Source organism: Myodes glareolus, chromosome 20 (genome assembly GCF_982192425.1).
Source record: "Myodes glareolus chromosome 20, mMyoGla1.1, whole genome shotgun sequence".
Taxonomy (NCBI): Eukaryota; Metazoa; Chordata; class Mammalia; order Rodentia; family Cricetidae; genus Myodes; species Myodes glareolus.
The window spans coordinates 6,668,870-6,688,172 of NC_142045.1; the positions used below are offsets into that span (position 1 = coordinate 6,668,870).

Consider the following 19,303-nt stretch of genomic DNA (forward strand, 5'->3'; position numbering starts at 1 on the left):
TGTGGCCGCTAGGCTGTGATGTGCTCTAAAACATCACTTTGGGTGGAATATTCGGCTTTGATGGTGCGCTTGCAAAACCGAACCGCTGATTCCTCCTGCCTTGGCGTATCCAGCTTGTCTCCAGGAGCCGCTTGCGCTTTGGAAATGGTCCAAGTGGATGAACTGCAGCGGAGCGTCCCCACACAGTAAGGTCCTGTTGAACAGAGTCCTAGGAACAGACCAGGGAGTTGATGTGCGCCATTAAAACGTGAGGCGCAGTTGCATGGGCTTGTTGCGCATCGCGTGGTGCCCAAGACATCCTACCAAGGCCCAGGAGTCAAGTAGCAACCTGGCTGGAAGAAGCCGCATAAGGGCCTTTCCTTTTGAGATGCAGGTTAGCTCACAGTACTTGCCCCTGGTTTGGTTTATTCGCCTTGTTTCCTGAAAGAAATGCTGCCAAGTAAATAGGAAAGAAGCGAGGTTTCTGGAGGATTCTTTGGCATTGAACCTTGGCGTGGTAGGTCCCTGTGCAATCTTTTCTGTGGCTGACGCTGGGAGACTGCGGGTGTAAGGCGCCAACTTGGTCTCCTCTCCCCCCCCCCCCCCCCGCCGCCTGTCATCTATGGCTCCTCCGAGGGGGGGAGGGGCGGGCTGTCTGACACAGTTATTAAACCTGGCAGCTGCGTTGGCGGCACCGAGGAGCATTTTGGGGGAGCTCGGAAAATAAGGGACTACCAGCTGGCCGTCTGCTTGTCCTTCCTTTCTTGTTGCCTGAAAGGCGGCCGGCAGAGCTTCCTCTTGGTCCCGATTGGCCTTCGGGCACTTTGGCAAACACTTAAAAGGTGAGTATCTGACGTCTCGGTGGTGGCAGGCGACAGGATCGGAAAGCTTCCGGCTTTGCGAAGGGAAGGCTGAGACGGCGACAGGAGAGGGGACCGGCTGCTGGGAGGGGGTGGGGATACAGGGGGTGGGGCGGGGGAGGGTACTCGCCACGTTCGTCGCCACGCCTCGTCTGGAGGTGGCCGCAACCCTGGCGATCCCGGGAGGGACTTGAACTCGGAGTAGTTGGGAGCACTTCGCGTCCGGATCGTTCCTATGTGTCGACTCAAAGCAAAAGAAACTTGGGCCTAGGTAGCCGAGGTGCACAATCCTGGCCGGCCAGGATTGGGAAGGGCGAGACGTTACACTTTCACGGTTGGCTCACAGCGATCAGACATAGCTTATGCTTTCCAGCCGGTGGGGACCTTTGCGCACTGCGCAGGGACTGCCGCGGTCCTCCCTGAAGTCACCTAGCTGGGTGACTTGCTCACTGCGCCTGGGTCTGGGTCCCGGTAGGATTTCAGAGTTCTGAGACTCTGTCAGACTCCAAGCTGACTTCTTCCCTTCCCTGCGCATAATGTTCTTACAGGGTGGGCATTTTTCGGCCCCAATGAAAAGACGCCAGTCCCCTCCTTTCTCCTCAAACTATGGATGTTGTAAAAGGGTGTGATGGGTTTTGTTTGATGTTACCATTGGTTGTTAGAGGAAATCTCGGCGTTCGATTTGGTTTCCATATTTAATTTGGGGCAAGATTTTCAACTTTACAGACCTGGCAACATGCAAGGCCTCTCTGTAGTCTGTGTATGTCTTGAGGAATCTGGCTTTCCCCTGAAAAGTGGTCAACACAGTCCAGTGGCTCCCAGATGTCATGTCCAGAGACTGGGCTGCCATTTGATGTCCGTCTAGTTCTTGTCTGGCCCAGTTTCCGGCTGTCTCCTGTGGTCTCTGTGCAAGGCTGGCTTCCCTGTGATTTCTTGAGTCCAGCTTACAGCATCCTGGAGTGTGGACCATGGAGGACAAGGCCTTCCCTAGAAGGAGCCACAGATCCAAGACAGGTTGGGGATGCTAGCTATGACCCAGTGCTGGAACTTTCCAGGTCCACATCTCCTCAGGTATAACCCGGACACAGTAATCAATCTCTAGCTCACTTTAAGACACAGGTGTAACACAGGCTAAGGTTTGGGCTGATCGTCCAATTCTATTTCACCTGGAGCAGCTCTTGTCAGCCTGACCTTTAAGGATGGGTTTCATAAGAGCAAGCAGGAGAAAGCAAACAAAACAGGGGTGGAGTGGGGGGAGGGAGTTAACGTTCAGAAAAACAGAAACCAAATATAGCTTAGAAACACAACTGATTAGAAATTAGTCTAGATTTATAAGGAACTAAAAGGAGGATGGATAGACTTTAATTTTACATATGGGATTATGGTCCTGACCCCCAAAATCAGAGTTGGTATTTGGGGCTTGAATTTGCACATCTTGATTTTCAATCCCATGGTGTGGTTTCAGTTCCTTGTTAATAAAAATCAGATTATGACTAAGTTAAAATGTTGTGGGAAACAACGGATGCAGGTCTGAGACGTGACGTGTGACATGGAACCAGAGATAAGCCTAGCTACTGGCCTCTGCAGTAGAATAAACGGTGTTATTCCCAGCGTTCCTGCTCTTTAAAGGAAATGTGGGGAAATTAATGGGTATTGAGACTGGGGCAGCCAAAACAGTGGGGGCAGAGAGCCAAAAACAAACAAAAACCCAAGGCTGTTATTGGGAGAAAAAGAGAAGTAACCACGGCCGAATGGGGTCAGGGAGAAGGGAGCGAGGAAAACCAGATTTTTGGCTGCATCTGACAAAGAGATTCTAAAATGGGGCTGTTCACCACCTAGGAGCAGCTAGAAGAAAATGAGGTTTCAACCACTAGTGACATAGCCTAGCCACTCTTAACCCTTTCAGGACCAGTTACTCTTAACCCTGGCTTCAGACCTTGGACTTCTAAAGTCCAGGTCATTTCCCAGCTCAGGGATGGACCTGTTCTCAGAGCTCTCTGGGTAAAAATGAAATAAAATGGATTGCGAGATGCCTGTCTGTGCCTCCAATGGCCAGGTCTGTGGCTGCAGGGGCAGGAAAAGTGCTGAGAGAAGCCCTGGCCTGATGGGGTTAACCGTGGAGGACAAATTCAGGCTAGCCTGCTCTGCCAAAAGGAGCCAGGAGTCTAGCTTTCGATTTGTGAATATGAAACCGCCAGATCTTTAAAGGTTGACAACTGATTAAAACATCTAAAAGTGCATTGTGCTTGCCAAACAAGATGCCCCTGCTAGAGCTGTCTATAATCTAGACCGGGCAACCTCACCAGACCTTGCCTTTCCAGAAAGGGATCCAGGGGTATTGGGGTAGAGTGGGGTGGGCTATTTGTTGTCCTAGAATCTCTAGCTTCAGTCCTTGAAGTTTATCCTTCCTTCCTTCCCTCCCTCCCTCTCTACCTTCCTTCCTTCCCTTCCCTCCCCCTCTCCTTCCTTCCTTTCCTTCCTTCCTTCCTTCCTTCCTTCCTTCCTTCCTTCCTTTCTTTGAGATAAGGAATACCCTTTTTTTGCCCACATGTTCTTCCTAGTGCTGCAGACAGAACACAGGGCTTGGCACATGCTGGCCTCATTCTCTGTTAAGGTCTGTAGTCTCCTGGCCTGTGATCTCTGGATTCTTGAAGTGAAGAACCCCCATCTCTAGTTTCTCAGAGACTTCTCTGGCTGTGACTCGAAGGAGGTTGGTCTGCACCAGCTGACTACACCTGTCTTTTCCTGGACTTCAGCCCCACGGGGTTCCCTGGAAGCCTCCTGCAGAGGCGGACGTGGTCAGTGGGGATCTGGGAAATGAAAGGACAGTCTCAGTGCTGCTATCTGTGATGTCACCTGGGCTGGAAAGCGGGCATATGGGAAGCGGGGTATGAAAACAGAGGTTGCCTTAAGTATGTAAGTAGTACTGGCAGCAACACACAATGTAGCCTCTGTTCACGTGTATCTCAAATGTCCCTTCTCTAAGCCACAGAAGCAATGAAAAGCGTGTCTTCATCAGCACAGAGGAAGTGCCCAGTGTCACTGTTCACAGGAGAAATGTCTCTGTTGGGTGCAGAAAGAGTTCAGGAGGCTTACAACACCGTCTTGCCTGCGTTCTCCCTTTCTCATCCCTGGGCCAAGGCTTGTGTATTTTTGACTTGGTTCAGTATTGTTTTTGACATATATTAACTATACATATTTACGGGATACAATTTAGTGTTGTAGATGTATTTATCTTGCATAATGATCTAGACAGGGTAATTAGCATATTATGGTTTCAAGCACTAGTAATTTCTCTGTGACAAGATCACTTGAAATCCTCTCTTTCTGATTATTTTAAAATGCAATACATCTTGTTAACTGGAGTCACACTGCTTTGGAAACACCAGGATTTATTCCTCTCATCTACATGAATTTTATGCCGGCGACAAAGCTCACTGTGTTCTCATCCTCTGTCAGCCTCCGGGAACCAAGGGCTACGCTCTACCTCTGTGACGTCAGGTCTTAGGCTCCACATATGAGTGAAGTCATCCAGGGCTGTTCTTTCTGTGCTCAGCTTGGTTCCTCAATGCAATACATTCCAGGTCCGACGTACTGCAAATGGCAGATTTCACCCTTTGATGCTCAGATAGCAACCCATTTATTTATTGTTGAGCACTTGGGTTGATTCCCTATCCTGGCGACTCTGCAAAGTTTTGTAACGAGCATGGGGCACAGGTGTCTCCTGGCCACATTGATTTTATTTCCTTTCACACGTTATAACGGTAGAGCTTCTGGGTCACCCACAGTTTTGATTTCAGTGTTTTGAGGACCCCTACACTCAATAATATTCACATCAACCATGCCCACAGGTTCTGGTTTCTCATGGCCTCACCAGCATTATCGTGACTTTTTGATCACAGACATGTGACCCGGGTGAAGTGATATCTTCTTGTCGTGCTGGTTTAGATTCTCTAATGACCAATGTTGTGGAACATTTTTTCCTCGTTACTCCTTGGCTATTTGTATGACTCAGTGGTCCAGCTTTAACTGACCAGCCGTCTTGGCTATAATTACCACTCTGCTTGCCTGGTGGCCCTGTCACCTGTTCTAAACCCTGTAAGAAAAACAAAGCCATTAAAACAGTCAACTATGTGTCTTATGAAATGCCTAGACTAGCTTTTTTATTTAACCAAGGTTAGTTATGTTGATAGTTTTTGGAGAAAGCCAGCTCTATTCAGCTGCTCTGACTCCCCACCAGCCCACCCAGCCTCCCACCTCAGGATCCCAGGGCCCTCTTCTCTCGCTGATGCCAAGGCTCACCTTTGTAAGTCTCTAGTTAACTTTACCTTGTACAACTCTGGAAGCCCCTCCCCTCTTCTTTCCCATTTCTTGGCTTTGTCTTTGCAGCTGGTTCTTACGTCTGAAATGTGTGTCTTCTTCTGAGAAATAATTTATCACCAAGACAGTATGGGTATGCCAGGCCAGGGCATCCTGGCCATACCTGAGACTTTGGCAGCTCGGGGTCAGAGCTGCTGTGGAATTTATTTTTCCAGTACAGGCTTCTGAGTTTCCTGAAAAAAAGAATCCATTTTTTTTGTTCATTTTACAATCAATTTTTTTTGTTGTTGTTTCTTGTTAAGATGTTGGAGCTTGTTGTCTGGGTTTCTGTTCTGCCTGGTTTCTGTCCTCCCACCAGGTCCCACAGCCATTTAGCTCCAAAGAACTCACACAGAGGTCTACATTAATGATAAACTGATTGATCCATTAGTTCAGGCTTCTTATTAACTCTTATAATTTATATTAACCAATTATTCTTATCTATGTGAGTCACATGGCTCAGTACTTTTTTCAGTGGGGCAATCACATCTTCCTTCTTCTGTGACTGGACAGGACTGGGAAGGAATGGGCTTCCTCCTTCCCAGAATTCTCCTGTTCCCATTGACCCACCTCTACTTCCTATCTGGCCCTGAACACATGTCCCAGTGCTGACACACACAGGCAGCCTTGTGCACCAGCGAGTAAAGGCTTTCATCCTTCTACTTCACAGCCCATGGGCTCTGCTACGAGCAAAGCCACCGTGGTGTTGACACAGGAGCCATGCTTCCTCCCACCAGCGAAGCAAACTCCTGAAATGTTATATTCCCTTCATCCCTCTGAGCTCATCAAGGTCAAAGAACCAAGGCTGACCATCCAGTGATTTCAGTATTGCTGAGACAAGAGGGAGTTCTGACACTAGAAGCTAGAAACCTCCCACAGGGAAGGGAAAGAAGAAGGATCCAAGGATTCTTGTTGAGGAAACTCGGAAGCCTGTCTTGGAAGGACAGATTCCACAGCAGTCCTGGCACTAAACTGCCTAAGTCTCAGGCATGACCAGGATGCCCTGGCCTGGGTGCCCATCCTCTCTTGGTGGCTTTATCAAAAACTGCTCAGCTCTTTCCTGGAATTGGAGATTACCACATTCCACCCTGCCAGCCTCTGCAAGCTTGGACCAGTTCCCAAGGATGAGAGGGTGTTTGCTGGAACGCTGACACTTGTTTGAGGTCTGCCAGTGCCCACTTCTAGCCACCAAGCACCTCAGGCTCTACCCAGAGTTCCTCTCTCTACGTGCTTCTATCAGAGTGTGCGTGGGACCGGCCCTTCCCGGCACCCGCCTGACTTCCTATAACGGCCCAGGCTGCCTGTCAAGCGCCACTAACTTCCCTGCCCATGTCCCCGGACATAGACTTCTGTCCTTTTCTGGCTTGACAACTTTCCTGTTGAGAACCTATTTATATAATCACCATGTAATTTTCCTAAGCGTAGTCCATCTGGTTGCCTTTCTATTCTAGACCATTCCTGTGGACTCTTATTGTTTTAACGTATTTGATAATGTACAAAAGGTTTATGTTAGGATGTGGGGGAGAGGAGGAGCAGGAAGAGGAGAGGCTAAGCTATTATTCTGAACTTACTCATGGTAGCAGGAGAAAAATCATTAAAGGGAAATTTGACACTGTTGTATGATATGCAACTGTGCGTCCCTGACTAATATGGGTGAGAACGACATTAGGAGATATAATTGTTTTTTTTTTTAAAAAATAGGAATCCCATCATAATGTTATTTTGTTAATTACTATCATTAGTAATTACATTATTTATTTATTTGCTGCTCTGGAGATAAAATCCAGGGCCTAGTACATGCTAGGTCAGTGAGCTTCCACTGAGCTACATTCCAGTACCAATTTTTCCTTTTGGAAGCAGGGTTTCACTGTGTAGCCTTGGTTGGCCTGAAGTTTACTGTGTGGAACAGGCTGGTCTTGAACTCATAGAGATCTGTGACCTCAGCCTCCTAAGTGCCGGACTTAAAGATCTACACTCCTATACCCAGCCCCATTTTATTGTAAAGTGAATTATTCTCATTATTATATAGTGACAAGCTAGAAATGAAACTACCTGTTAAATATACAGTTATATATAATAGTCAACAAGAATACAGAAAAAATAAACCTATTAAGTATTCACTCTGTTTTTCCCACAAGGATTTTTTTTTAAAGAAAGCATTTTGCAATTTTTAATTAATGCTTACCATTGTGTTTGAAAGAAAGATTCATGCACAAAAGCCAGACACAGGATAAAACAAAGGACTATGTTATGAGTACCGCTACCTACTAGAGCGCTAGTCAGGTGCCAAGCTGGGAAGTAAGGCACAGTCCCTGCCCACGCGGTCAGGTTCCTGAGTGCTGGTTCTTGGGCTCCGGGGACTTGTGTATAACAGAGAGAGAAGCAGAAACAATGCACAGTTGTGGAGAGTCAGGAGGCCAAAGGATCTGGAGTTCTGATGTTCAGAAAATAGGGAAGAACATAGGTGGGGTGTCTGCGGCAGGTGATGGGGGTTGTAGCAGACGGATGGAGGGCAATTTTCTCAAGACGCTGAGCCTCAATGTCATCCTGAAAATGAAGTGGTCACTGCAGGCTGTTTTAATGACGAGGACAATCGCCGTCAAGGATTGGCTCAGAACTTGGCTCACAGAGCACAGATGATGAAGCCGCAATGAGGGTTGTCATCAGAACAAAGACAAGATGAGACTCTGCCCGATTTCCCTACAGAAATGAGGACTTGGAACTTTTTTTTAAAAAAAATAAATTTATGTATTTATTATGTATACAACATTCCTTCCATGTATGCTTGCACGCCAGAAGAGGGGACCAGATCTCATAATAGATGTCTGTGAGCCACCGTGTGGTTGCTGGGAATTGAACTTAGGACCTCTGGAAGAGCAACCAGTGCTCTTAACCTCTGAGCCATCTCTCCAGCCCCGACTTGGAACTTTTTATCATCATGGTGGTGCACCCTCAGATATTCCTTTTCCACCTTCTCCAGTATTACAGGCATGTGCCAACATGTCCATCTTAATAGTCATAATTTATTGAGATTATGCTATAGACTTTGAAATAACTCAGTGTGAATTCTTCCATTTTTCATAGCCATCTGAATGCACTGGTGCAAAAATACTCTTTCTTAGAATTTATATATAAATAATATAATATTATATATAATATAATTATATGATATATTATATAATATATAATAATATATAATATATATTAACTGATTTGACTGCATTGTTAAGATGTTTTTAAGGACTGGAGGGATAGGTAGATGGCTCAGCAGTTAGAAGCCCTTGGTGTGCAATCGTGAGAACTGCCAACATCCACATACCAAGCTGGTGCTCCAGGCATACCTGGAACCCAGCTCTGAAGGCAGGAAAAACGGAAGACTTTCTGGGGCTTGCTGGCTTTCAGCCTAGCTGGAGAAAGAGGTTCAGGAAGAGACCCTGCTTCAAAGGAACGAGGAATGAGTGACATAGGACACTTGATGCCACTTCTGGCCTCTGCATGCATACACAGGCACACACACTCGTACACAAACATGCATAGCATGTACACACACTCATGTACACACAATTCCTTTAAAGCATTGCTTTTTTTTTCCAGCTCTAATCTAGAACTAATTAAAAATACTGGAAGAGCGTTTCACTGGTGCAAATCCTGCAGCCATGGAGGCACCTCATTCTCTTTATAATGTATTGAATAGAGGTTTTTATTCGGGCACAGCTCAGGCTGATGTAACCAGGTGGCTTCGTGAGAGAAATCGATCCTGGTGCCTCAGGAGTTGCACCCTTGCACACTGCATTTTAATGGATACCTAGCATATATCCTGTCTGTGTTTCTATCTAATGGGGTCTGGGAGACCACAGGATGTGTTACAGGTTTTCCAGTGAGAGCTTTGCACTGGGCTCTGCTTAGCATGGCTGGCCTGGCGAGTGAATTTCGATTTACTTCCATTTGTCTGTTTGGGTAGAATTTTGCTGATGATCATTTGAGGCTGCTCTTGTTTCCTGCCGCCACTGCCTAGTGGTAGCAATTTTTCAACCTGTTATTTTCCTCGTGTGATTTAAGTTTTATAAGGCATATGGTTATATTTCTGTGTACATAATGTATATGTGATTATATGTGGATTTGTATGATGTTTTGTGTGATTTCCTGACCACAACATTTATGAAGATTTTAAAAAGTTATGCAGGTCCACTTGTGTGTGTGTGTGCATGTGTGTATGTATGCACACATATGTATGCACATGCGAGTATAGGTGCCCAGGATGGCCAGAGAGGGCATCAGATCCTGGCAGCTGAAATTACAGGTAGTTATCAGCCACCTGATGTGAGCTCTGGGAGCCGCACTCAGGTCCTCTGGAAGAACATGAAGCTCTCTTAATCACTGGATCGTGTTACTAGCTCATATGGGTACAGAGTTAATGCTGAGGAAATCCCTGCGGTCCTTCGTTGTCGCTCTGCCCAGAATGCCCACTCCGGGAAGTGTTTCTCCAGCTCCCAGTTAGCTTACAAGTGCTCCTTGTTTGCATTTTCAGTGACGTTCAAATGTCTATACATGACATCCCTCCATGCCCAGATACAAGTACATGTGAGCTGCACACATAACATCCATCCATGCCTACATACAAGTACATGTGAGCTGTACACATGACATCCATCCATGCCTACATACAGTATTGTGAGCTGTGCACATGACATCCATCCATACCTACATACAGTACATGTGAGCTATGCACATGACATCCATCCATGCCTGGATACAGTATATGTGAGCTGTACATGTGACATCCATCCCTTCCTACACACAGTACATGTGAGCTGTGCACATTTCCCACTATTATACGGTCCCTGCTGTGTACTAACCCCGTGTCCCTCTGTGATGGCCACCCCCACAAGCAAGGCCACCATGACTTCATCTGCATCTGCAGATCACAAGTGTGCTGTGGGGCCATCCATGGAGGGACCAGCAGTGACTGCAGCTGGAAATAGATGGCAGGCTCTCGGTCCCCAGTAACAAAGTGAATGGCTTAATTGTCGGGAATAACAATGTTACATTTTTAACTGAAGAAGCAAAACGAGAAAGGGGAGGAGGAAGGGGGGAGGAGAAGGAGAAAGGTTGAGGAAGAGGAGGGAAAGGAAAACAAAACAGCCCCAGGCTTAACCCAGTGAGAAAGTAACTCATTCCTAGTGGCATAAACCATTTAAAGCGTCCCAATATTTGCCACTGTCTCGATGGAGAAGTGACCATACACACAGAACAATCAGTAGGGCGACCTGGTGTTCTTTGAGCACTTTGCTGGATGGTTTTATGTCAACTTGACACAGGTTAAAGTCATCTGAGAGGAGGGAACCTCAACTGAGAAAATGCCTCCTGGAGCCAGGCAGAGCAGCACACGCCTTTAATACCAGCACTCAGGAGGACTCAGGAGGCAGAGGTCAGCAGATATCAGAGTTCGAGGCACGGTCTACAGAATGAGTTCCAGGACAGCCAGGGCTACACAGAGAAATCCTGTTCCAATCTCTCCCCCCCCCAAAAAAAAGCTTCCAAAATGTAAGGTTGTAAACAAGCCCGTAAGGCATTTTCTTATTAGTGATTGATGGGGGAAGGCCCAGCCCATTGTTGGTGTTCCTGGGTTCTGTAAGAAATGGCTGATGTGAGCTGGAGAGATGGCTCAGTGGTTAAGAGCACTGATTGCTCTTCCAGAGGTCCTGAGTTCAATTCCCAGCAACCACATGGTGGCTCACAGCCATCTATAATGAGATCTGGTGCCCTCTTTCTGGCTTGCAAGCATACATGGAAGGAATGTTGTATACATAATAAATAAATCTTAAAAAAAAAAAAGAAAGAAAGAAAGTAACAGCTGAGCAAGCCCTCAGGAGCAAGTCAGTGTGCAGCACCCTCCACGGCCTTTGCATCAGCTCCCACCTCCAGGTCCCTGCCCTGTCTGAGTTCTGTCCTGACTCCATTGGATGATGAACTGTGATGGGGAGGCATAAGTCAAACAAAACTTTTCTCCCCAACTTGCTTTTGGCCAGGGTGTTTCATCACAGCCATAGAAACCCTCACAAAGACAAGCACTGAGACAACTAAACAGGTCCCTCCTGGTGAGCCCCAGGCTGATGGAGGGGCCACGGGGATCACAGACTGTGTGAGGAGGCACAACTTCCAAGCACCCGACACGTCGGTGGGGGTTTTCATGCCACTAAGCCCAGGCTGGCAGGCAGCAGGCCACTGCCTTTTGACTACTGAGCACATCCACCTACAGAGAAAACTGCCAGCAAGTGTTGGAGGTTTTATTCCTTCCAGGACAGTTGGCTGGGCTCAGGGAGGGCCTATGAACCCTATTAGGGTCCGCACATGGCGGCACAGATCAACCTCCACAGCAGAACCTAGCCCAAGCCGCAGGGACAACTGTCGTTTGTTTCTGTTCAGGGTGATGAAACACGGACATGTCTCTTGCTTTTTTAATCCGTGTGTGTGTTGTGTGTAGATCAGAGGTCAACCATGGGTGTCTTTCTCAATTGCTCCCTACATTATTTTGTGATACAGGGTCTCTCACTGAACCTGGAGATCATTGCTTCAGCTAGGCTAGCTGACCAGAAAACCCCAGCGACCCTCCCATCTCCTCCTTCCTGTCACCTCTGTCTGAGCACTGGGATCTGAACTCAGGTTCTCATGCTTGCATGGAAAGTGTTTTACCAACTTCTCCATCTCCCCAGCACCTTTTTCTCTTGAGGTCCTGGGGGCCAAACATCCAGCCGTGCACACGCTGAGAGCATGTTTACCGGTGCCTGTGCATGCATGTGAGGCGGTGCACACATAGCGCCCGTCGGGGACATCTTCCTGCAATGACACAAAGGGCAGCTGGTGAGCTGACCACATAGTAGTGATGTCACTGTACTTAGTGACTATCCGTAGCTGGGCAGGACTACGCTAGGCCTATTGTGTCTTTTGTCTTGTACGTAACATTCATAATTAGCCTTTCAGAGTGACTACTGATGCTGTGGTTTGAATAAGCCTCTCCCTAAGGCTCCTGCATTAGAAACTTGGTCTTCAGCCCATGGCACTGCTGGGGCACCCAGGCCCCCATGAGGAAAGTAGCTGTGTTTCCTGCCACGGGTGCTGCCTTACCCTAGGTCACACCTTCCATGGCTAAGTAACCATGGGCTGGACCGTCCGATCCCCTCCTCTTTCTCAGAAGGGTCATTTCCTTGTGTTATTGGGGGTTGAATCCAGAGCTTTGCACACGCTCGGCACAGATGTGTGTGGAGTGTGTTGTTACAGCCTGTCTGGGAGACACAGGTGAATCTCAGAGTCCAGACTGCAAGGGGGTGAGGAGTGGCCTTAGGATAGCGAGAGAGACTCGGTGGATGGTGCTCTTTAGATGGGGCAGTGAGGGGAGAGTTACAGGTACCATTCCAGACCTGGGGAATGACGAGCAGGAGAGAAGAGCGTCTGGAAGAGGGATGGTGCGTCCACAGTGCAGCGACAGGGCATGCTGGTGACTCAGAGCCTGAGGGCCAAGCCACTGGACCCAGGCGGGAGGTCCGAGGGTTTGTGGGTTTGACATCCACAGGAGTGGGAGGAGTAGGGAGGGTGGATTCTAACCTGAGCACGGTGCACAGTGATTACTGCCATGCTGTGACCCGGTTGTAACCAGTGCTTTAAAGCCCCACACCAGTTTGGCCCCTCACCACCCTCCCTGCACCATACTGGCAGGTGAGCGAACCTGCGAGGAGGGAAAGAAATGCAGAGGGCTGGCACCCCACCCACCACTCCTGTTCTCTAGCTTCTGGCCTGAGCAAGCTGGGCTGGAAGCTGGCTCTCGTTCTGAGGGTCCCAGCAGGGACTAAGCTACCCCAGTTCTGCCTGCTCCAAACCTCCCAACCTCCTGTTGCTCCCCATCTACTCCCTGACTCCAGGACTCAGGGAAAACCGGGAGCTGCTTGTGTTCCTTTCTCCCCTCACCCTTTCCTGTGATGGGTCGTAGCATTTAGCACGTAGCATTTAGCATTTAGGAAGAACGGCCCGTGCTCTTCACTGACGGGAAACCTCCACCTCCCGCCCTTTCCCTTGTTCTTTCCAGCTGATGTTGATGCCCAGGGGTGGGTCACTTTAGCTGCAAACTCACAATGCCTCCCAATTTCATTAATTTAAAAAGCCCGTGTCTTTGTAGTGCAGGGCGTAAGGAATTGCCTCTGCCTGCAGAGTGAGCTCACTGAGGCTGCATAGCCACCAGGGCGTAAGGGCAGCAAGACCACAGGCGCCATCATCCTGCGTAACCACAGGTGAGATGAGTTCCCAAGGACAAATAGGGAAAATCTTGTGTCCTAAGTCACCTTTATCAAGATTTGGATCGCCGTTGTATCAGAACAAATCACAAACGACTGTTTAATAGTTGTTTGTATTTAAGAAGCTTGTGTGGTGTGAGCTTTCAGTCAATGGCTAGTGGACCTAGCCCGCATCCCACATGATAGAGAGGAATTCACTGTAATGATGCCAAATGTAGAAGAGTCCTCCAGCATCGTAACAGTGGCCTCCCTCCCAGAAAACAGGCATTGCATGGCAGACAGAGGGAGCTCAGCTGAAGAGGCTGCCTTGGCCAGGGGTCTGAGATTGACTTGACAGCAGGGGAAAGATGGGCTTGGAAGAGAAGAAAGGAATACTCCAACTAGAGAAAGAAGGTTAAGGAGATACACCTGCCAATCACCCCGTGCTGATCACACCCAGTGTAGACATGAATCAAAATGTCTCAGCACACCTCATAAGTAGGAAGAAGTACATGCCACTCAAAGCACCTTTTAATTAAGAGTCATGGAGGTAGGCGTGACAAAGGCTACATGTACCAATGAAGTATGTCCTTCAAAGTTTAGTTTCTTTCTTTGTCATTGAAGTCAAGAGTATAACTCAATGATAGAACGCTTGCGTGGCATGTGTGAGACCCTGGGTTCCAACCAAACATAGCTCTTCCTTTCAAAACAATGACATCTGAGACATGACAAACACATACATGACCTTGAGAGATCCTGGATTGGCAAAGACTGTGAACTGTAGATAAGGTGACAGATTGTGCCATGAAATTCCAGGACTCGATAACCAGTGTGTGGGAATTCTTGTCCTTGGTCTTAGAAAATGCACGCTAAAGTAGTATAGGCAATTCCTTTTAAATGGAGGAGAGAGAGAGAGAGAGAGAGAGAGAGAGAGAGAGAGAGAGAGAGGCTGACAGACAGAGAGGCAGAGAGACAGAGGGGGGGAAAGAGACAGACAGACAGACAGACAGACAGACAGACTGTTGACAGGATGTTAAAGCTGCTACACGTGACGACAGACAACATAGTATTCTCTGGTTTGCTTGCTGTTGTAATTTTGCTGTAATTTTAAACCTTTTTATGCTCTTAATTGTATTAGTCAAGACTCCAAGAAGCTGGGACAGAAAGTTTCCAATGGTTGCTTAGTTAGGAGTGAGTGGAATTCCTTTCCTTCTCAGATCAAAGGAATCCAAAGGAGGATGGGGAGTCTCCTCCATCCCTTCAGCCACTGGCTTCCACCTCAGTCTAACCTGTTGTTCAGGACAGACCATCAGGAAAGGGGGGCCTGCAGAAAGACAGGGGTGGGGGGGACGGTGGAGCAAAATTGTTGCTCTATAGTTTTTCTTATATTTCTTGATCCAAAATAACTCAGAGCTGAAGGTAGCTGCAAGGAAATCAGGAAACAATGTCTTTATTCTGCACAGCCCTGACCCACATGCTTAAACCTCAGCAGTTCCAGGGCCAAGTGTGGAAAAAGACCCTGGCTCCCAGCCCCAGTACCATTAAAAATAAAGGGAAGGGGTTCTAGAAGGAGGGCACTGGTGGGCAATTTGCAGTCTGTACCCAGCAGAGACCCGTAGGACGACAGCTTTTACCTGGCAGCTTCAATGAGGTTTGTGACCCTAGAGCTCTGCTGGGCATCAGACTGCCCCGACGCGCTCACTTAGCCCAGTTCCCGCTGTGGGTGATGGGCACCCATGGCCACGGCGCTGCTGCTTCAGGCAGAGCACACTCCCACCCCTCTGACCAGGCCAAACTCCACGGACCAGCCACTTTATCTGTTAAAGATTAATCTATCACCTGACTTTTATCCAAGAGGACAAGCTATTTTTAAAACCCGAGGTGAATATCTTGAGTAAGAAAAACACAAAACAAAACAGGGCTCCAGGCCTTCTGGCGGCTTCCAGGCTACGGAAGAGGAGAAGCAGTTGTTGTGCAGCTGATACCGGGCACAGAGGCCTATTCTGTGGAAAGATAGATATGCTAATCGCAGTCTTTCTAGTCCCTTGAGATGCTAACTTCCAGGCAGGCAGTAATCTTTTTTATTGAAAGGGTATCATTTCTGGAGTAGTGAAAAGAAAAGAGAAAAGATTCTTGGTCAAGGAAACTTGAGAATCTTGCACCATATACACCCCTTTTCTTGGCAGGTCCTGATACAAAGACGTGTTAAAGGCCCCGAGAAGTCCTGCTGTAGACAGTTCTTGTTAGTTTCCCAGACTTATCCTACGACCCGTTCTCCTATTTCATCTGTTTGCTTCTGACCAAGGAGGTGACCATGGGAATTTCTGTGTGTCGGTGTCCGTGTGGTAGTGCCTTCACTTGCACCCTCACGCAGTGATTCTGGCCTCCTCCTTTTGAGCTTTCTGGGAAATGGAACTTAAGTCTCTTGTAGCACAGTGAAAAGGTTTTGCTCATGTGCCCAACGCAGAGATTTCAGTCTCATTGAGGAAGGGTTCGACACCCGGGAAGTGGTTTTTTGGTTTTGTTTTTAAGATTTATTTTCTATGCTTGAGTGCTTTGCCTCCATGTATGTAAGTACCCCCCGCACACACACACACACACACACACACACACACACACGCACGCACAAACACACACACTTATCTGATGCCCTCAGAGGTCAGAAGAGGGCAGCAGATCCCCTGGAACTGGAATTACAGGTATTTGAAAGCAGGCACCTGTATGCTAGGAACTTCTCTGCAAGAGCAGCCAGTGCTCATAACCGCTGAGCTATCTCCCCGGTCCCCGCCCGAGCGTCTTAAGAGGGATGTTTATTTGTGACAGGCTTTGGCAGCGGTATCTTGACTGTGACTCGTAGGCCACTGAAGCTCTCTGCAGCACCCAGAATAGGAACCTCAGTGAAGCATCCAATCATGCTGGGTCAAGGATGCTTCTTTAGGTCAATCTGCTTGTGAGGTTTTTGTTGCTGGTTCCATATGGCGAGGGCTGCAGCCTGAAGCTCCTCTAACCCACAAGCAATTGATTCTAAGAACATCCCACGGTTGCACGTAAGTCGGTGAGGAGACGGCAGCTGCCTTCAACGTCTACCTGAGCCCATCTACGAATAAGATGGATTTGCTCTATCTTCAGAGAGTTACAAGACGACAAGGCAGCCTGGCCTCTGTGGAGCTGGTTAGACAACTGCCATGATTTGTCCCCGAGAAATTAAGTCTCATTAACTCCACCCACTTGAGGCACATTTTTAATAATTTTGCTTTAGGGTAACGTGGGAATCGTTTTGTGCAGTGCACAGCACAGTTCACATACTGCCTCATTAACTTTTACCCTTCCCTAAGATGAGGGCTGCTGTTCCCATCAGGACCCTGGGGCTCTAGGCAGCCTGGGGCTAGCAACTAATTGGCACGTAGCCAGGAGCATAGCCCCTGCTCTCTGGTACTCTATCTTAGCTGTTGGGGTTCAGAGCCTTCAAAAGGCAAACTTTCAAAATTGTGATCTGATCCAGAGATATTGTAGAAGTGCCTCTTGGGAATCCCCAACCCCACCTCCCTGCCAGCAAAGGCTTAACCACTGAACTAGGGGACTTTCTCCCTAGTCCCTGAATTATACACTTATGAAAGCACTGCCGTGTAGTTCATTTTGGCTGAAGTGTTGCTATGTGAGTGTGCCTGTTGTCTACTTGTCCAGACATTGTCCTGAACGCTAGGGAAGCCTTTGTGGGTTCTAGTTACAGTTTTCAAGATGAGAGGTTGGTTCCTGAGAATAAGCAATAAGTGGTCACATGATTGCCTGTGTCAGGATCACGTGACAGTTGCTCTTCGACTGTGAGAGACCCTACACCACCACCTCCCAGTTTCAGGGTGGCTCTGACTTCCGGCTGTGCGTTGGCTACTTTTGAATCACCGGGATCCAAACACGGGACAGAAACGAGGAAGAAAGGGCTTACTTTGGGTAACAGTTTCAGGGGATTTCGGTCTAATGTGGTGGGTAAGTTATGATGAGCTGGGGGGGAGGTCAGCTCCTGCTCACAGGAGCGGTCGGTGGAATCGTGGTGACAGGCATGCATGGTGGGGACTCCCCACATGACTGTGAACCAGGAAGCACAAAGTGGGCTTGAAGCAGGAGCCAGCTGTAACTGCAGAGTCCTGCCCTTAATCACCTCCTCCCACCAGACCACAAGCTGCGTCTCCTAAAGGTTTCACAGCCACTCTAAGCAGGGACACTAGCTGGGGAACAACATTCAAAACATTAGCCTGTGGGGGGTGTTTTAGATGTGACCCCAAGAAACCTTCCCCCAGGCTCAGAAGCACAGAACACACTGCAGCCCCAACACAGCACACAGAGCGGAGAGGCGTGTGGACTCATCATCCAGGTCAGACAAGGCAGCCGCTCCCGTGGGTGTCCCCTTGGAATCCTCAAGTTCCTTCTCTGTGCTTCTCCTACTCAGATGTCCCCAGGAGACTCTGGGAAAAGTCTTGTGCACAGTACATGGGACCTCTCCTTGGGAGCCTGGTGACTTCATGCTGTGCTTGTTAGAAATGTTGCCTGCTCCAGGAAGTGAGTGGCGTGACCAACACCTAATTAGCACCATTGCCTCCTCATCTTGCATGTCCTCTGCATCTCTGAAGGTGAAACAAGAGAAGGACTGAGGGTGGCCACGTGTCCTAGGTCCTCAGGGGGCTCTCAGCAGTCCATTTGACAGGTAAGGGAACCGGAATCTATGCGTGGATGCTAAGTGGCAGGAGAAGGTGAGAGAGAAGCTAAATGGGAAGGGGTGGCGGTGCTGAGCTGGGATGGGCCCTGCCAAAAGACACAGCCTGTTATTACGGGCCCTGTAGTTGCTAGAGAAGTTTTGAGATTGTAGAATTTGGAAATGGTGGTTGAGGATATGGGTGCCTTCCAGGCTTCCTAGGTTTCACTGTCCACAAGGGGTCAGGAGAGGTGTGTTATGTCACAGAGGTAGGGGACTCTGGAGGCCCCTGCACGGGCTTAAGGGCACCTGCCTCCTGTAGCATGACGGTAGCTTCCCCATTTGTAAGTGGTATATACCCCATAGGATTGTTATTGGGATTTGTGAGTTGATTCTCATGAATGAAAGAACAACAGCCAAACTGGGAGTGTCGCTCTGTGACCAGGAACTTGCCAGGCACTGCAGAGAAAGAGACCAGGCAAAGCTTTATGGAAGAGCTGATTAACCAGCAGCAGGAGCCAAGCGTCAACCCTAGAAGGGTACATAGCTGTAGGGACCATCCTGGGACGAGTTATGTTAGTCATGGGGATGCACCTCCAGACTCAAGAGATGCATAAGGACTTGGAGAAACACATACATGTATCCACGAGTATGTGCATGCACACACACACACTCACATGCACATGCACAGCACATAGGAAACTTCCCAAAGAGAACTGCAGAACCAGAAGGTGATCTCATGACTCCCAGGAGCCAGTTAATTACAGCCAGGCTGGATTCCTCTCAGGATGAGTCCGATGACAAACACCAGGTCTAGTTAGGCGCTGACTGAGAGCTGTGAACGTGCACAGATAGCTGTTGTTAAACTTGACTTTCTGTGGACAGAGGTACAGGAAACTACCAAACTAGTGGTTCTGAGCTAACAGTGGTTTTGCCATACGAGGACATCTGACAACATCTGTAGATATTTGGGACTATCAAGAATGACGGACCAAGTGGGAAGTGCTACAGGGATTGAGAGAGTAGAAGCCAGGGGCACTGCTCAACATCCTGCAATGCCCAGGCGGCCTCAAACAAAGGCCTATTCATCTCAGAATATCAACAGTGAGGAGGGTGAGAAGCCCGGTTGCAGTCTGAGGGGTCATTGGAGTATG

At 48.3% G+C, this 19,303-nt stretch overlaps 1 protein-coding gene across 1 annotated transcript in view; it reads left to right on the plus strand.

The window, feature by feature from the left end:
- Nucleotides 1–41: 41 nt before the first annotated feature.
- The window catches only part of Trim2 (tripartite motif containing 2), a 139,019-nt gene continuing 119,757 nt past the window's right edge, over nucleotides 42–19,303 (plus strand). Inside the window, exon 1 of the mRNA XM_048424600.3 lies at nucleotides 42–185. The gene's annotated coding sequence lies outside the window, so the exon portion shown is untranslated. The remainder of the gene's footprint in view (nucleotides 186–19,303) is intronic.